The sequence below is a fragment of the Papaver somniferum genome, chromosome 9 (assembly GCF_003573695.1).
Source record: "Papaver somniferum cultivar HN1 chromosome 9, ASM357369v1, whole genome shotgun sequence".
Lineage (NCBI taxonomy): Eukaryota > Viridiplantae > Streptophyta > Magnoliopsida > Ranunculales > Papaveraceae > Papaver > Papaver somniferum.
The window spans coordinates 136,509,202-136,512,862 of record NC_039366.1 but is presented as its reverse complement, the minus strand read 5'-3'; the positions used below and the strand labels follow the sequence as shown (position 1 = coordinate 136,512,862).

At 38.2% G+C, this 3,661-nt stretch overlaps 1 long non-coding RNA gene across 1 annotated transcript; it reads right to left on the bottom strand.

Annotated features, from left to right (window-relative positions):
- Positions 1-930: 930 nt before the first annotated feature.
- On the bottom strand, positions 931-3,231 carry LOC113313538. Its single transcript, XR_003341926.1, has 2 exons — positions 2,600-3,231; positions 931-2,450 (listed from the first exon to the last, which is right to left on the bottom strand). It is a non-coding gene; the product is annotated as an uncharacterized LOC113313538 (long non-coding RNA).
- Between the last annotated feature and the right edge of the window lie 430 nt (positions 3,232-3,661).

The window sequence follows — 3,661 nt, the reverse complement described above, 5'->3', positions numbered from 1 at the left end:
TGATCAACCCTGACTTGATATCAAAAGTGGAAGTTGCTTCAATACACCATTGTTGTTGATCCAACTTCTAAGAAGCTAGCTCCTTGAGTGTGCGATTTGCATCACCCATTGCTTCTCCCAATTTGAATTTCAGTAAGGTACCTGAAACACAATTCTCAAAAACAAGTGACAAACAAGACAAGAAACAAAAAACGTATATGAAAGCAGAAATGATGATAAGAAACTAAAAACTTAATAACAAGCTGTATGCCTCCCCGGCAGCGGTGCCAAAATTTGATCGCTATCGTATGCGTCAAAAATAATATTACTTTCTCACAACTTAAAATATATAATATAGCAAGGTTAAGAAAGGATCGTTCCCACATAGAGGCTTTTGTTGTTATAAAATTTCAGATTCTTAGTAACCAATGGGGATTTTTGTTTTAGCAAAGCAATAAAAGTAATTGAAAGCAATAAAATAATTTGAATAATCAATAAGGAGAAGATATTGGTCACGGGATAGTATCATTCACAAACATGTATTTCCACCAATGACTAGAATTGGTATTTTAATCTCTCATTTACTAAAAGTCCTAGGATACCTTGATCGCAAGAATATCCCGCTAATTCCTTGATTTCATCACAACCACATTAAAAGATGTATATGTGAATTCTTCTTAGAAAGCAACCTAACGTGTAAAATCACAATCAAGTTTAACTCCCTAAAAGCAATAAGTTATATGGAATAAGACTAATCAATGCAAACGAACGTGTAAAAGCACTAATCCGTTTTAACAATAGTTATGATTCACTTGTGACTAGTAGGATATATCACTACAAGCACTACCTACAATTATGCTACTTAGAATCAGGAATAAACAACTTTTTCGTATTTAAAACTCTAATCTAGCAATAAGGATGAAGGCAAACTCAATCGATTCCGGACTCGACTAAACAAGCATTCAAACTATATAACACTATTAATTGTGAACCATAAACAATAAATTATTGAGACAAAACTAATTCATAGATGCAAATATCATTTGTGAAATCCACTTTATCTCATAACCAAGAATATGAGTTTAGCTACTCATAGCTTTTGAGTTCATCATAATCAATAATAAAAATGAAGAAGATGAAAAATGAAATCAAACCCTAGTCGCCTTTCTCCAAAGCTCCCAATAGAAAAATACGTCATCCACAAAGAAGTAGAAAATTTTCCTTTTGTAGCTTTTCTTCTTTCCAAAACTAGGTTTTCAAAGCCCAAAGTCCAAGTGATCCAACAAGCCCATGTGCGTGAGAAACCCATGTAAAAATCTTGCCAAAAATATGTCGCCAGAAAACTGGTGCAGTGCCGGAAGTTGCCGGAAAATATCTCAGGTGACCGGCAAAGTCCACCTGGTCACCGGTCAACGAGTCAGCTCGGTCAGGTCAACCGAGTTAAGATGAGTCGGTCGAGTTAAGACCGAGTCAGGGTGTCTTGTTTGGATGAGTAGACTAGGTGCCAGGCCAAAGTGATTTTGCACAGGCCTAAGCAATCTTGCATGAGCCATAACCTCTGTGTTGCACCATTGTGGTGCATCACAACTCCACTTCAGCCAATTTATAGCATTTCAAAAGCAGGTTGGTTCTGCGAAACAACACCAGCATCATTTCAGCTCAACAAAGGTTCAACATCTTCAGCTCGTTGTCACTAACAACACTTTACTGCTCAGCTTTCACAACCCTTGAATCTCCTCAGGCCAACACCATTCTTTCAGCGCTTCAGTCACCAGAACCCATTAATTTCATTCTTTGCTGCAACTGCACCTCCAGATTCAAGCACATACTGAGTTCCACCGTGCTCAAGCCACTGTCACCAACAGCTCCACCTTCTTGTCCACCAGTTCAATCTCTACATCATTTCTACAGCTTCAATCCTGCAATACCGAGTTCATACATTCATCCCCTGTGTCATGTATCCATTCATTCTTCATAAACTGCAACTGCAACCTTCTCTGCGTTATAGCTCAAAGAAACGGCAGCAGCTCCATTAGTATCAGTACTTCCATCGCCACTGCTCCACAAACCATTCCGCAGCACCAACAATTTTGTCTCAAACTCTATATCCACTGCAATTCATCAATCTTCTCAGCTCATGGCTTGCAACCCTTCTACCAAATCCATCAGTCACAGTGGCAGCTCCAATACCAGTTGAAACTTCCATCTCTGTCCCTTCAAATCAACTGCAATAGCTTTAAGACCAGTCATATCTGCATTTGCAACTCCAACTATCACTGCATTCAATTTCTTCTCCTTTTTTTTCTGAGTTCTAACAACAAACCCCAACTTCATTTGAATCTTCAGACTCACAGAATCAAACCCATTATTGACCTTGTAAACAACAACATCAGTAAGCCATCAAAAACATCATTAACTTGAGCTTCAGTTGCAGCTGCATCTTTCGCCATTCCTGCAATTGCCTTTTAAACCTGAGCATACATCACTTGCAACTACATTTGTTGTATGCAACAGATTCAACACCACCACCAATTCCACAGACTCATTAGTATCTCCTTCAGCACATACACCCAGAACTCGATCCAAACTCAAATATCAGTTGAACCCATTTGTTTTAAACCTGAGCATACATCACTTGCAACTACATTTGTTGTATGCAACAGATTCAACACCACCACCAATTCCACAGACTCATTAGTATCTCCTTCAGCGCATACACCCAGAACTCGATCCAAACTCAAATATCAGTTGAACCCATTTTAATCTCAGATCTGCTGTAACCTTAAATCCACCAGTAGATCTTCAATTTCATACCCACTTCTTGACACAACATCATAACCAACTTCAGCAGCAGCTTAACCCATTACAATCATCCACCATCACATAAAACCCATTTGCAGATTAATCATCTTCATACCCATCTCTTCAACTTCTTTCAATCTCAGTAATTCCAACAGCAACAGTCTTTGATTCTGAAACCCATATTCATTCTCTTCTCAAACATTCAATCTCAGAAACCCTAGATTCAAATTCTTCTAATTTCTGTTTCATCATCTTCAAATCTTGGTCTCTCTGTGTTGTTCGTCTAAACACCAGCAAAATCCTCTTCATTTGAATCTCGACCTCCTAATCTTCTCATCATCTCCATCCTCTGAACGTTAATGGATCCGCCATCTCAGTTTCAGGCAGAGAAAGAAAAGATAATGATAAGAGGAATCATTTCTTCTCTGCATTTTAGGATATGGCAATGATACGAAGTGCTATAAGCACCCACTGTTTTCATACAGGCCACCAACATGTTACTTGGCTTGTCAATTCCAGGTACCCAACAGCCTAATTCTCTATTTAACCTCGTTTGTTCACCTCCTTCTCGCGCACGTTTGCCCGCTCCAAGTATAGATCGCTTGTGAATTGATCTCTTTTTTCCTTTTATGCTCTAAATGGACTATTTCTCCTTATTTTTCTCCCAAGGACTCCATTGCACTTAATAACTCAAAACTAAACATAAGAGATGGAATTCACAAGGATAATAACAAAGAAAGCATAAATACTAGATATAAAATTAGGTGTTTTACAACACTTATCAGAAACCACTCCCCCTTACACAATGATCCGAAAACCATATGTATTTTTAATGTGAACTACATTATTTCTCCCCCTTTTTGATAATAAAATTGGCAAA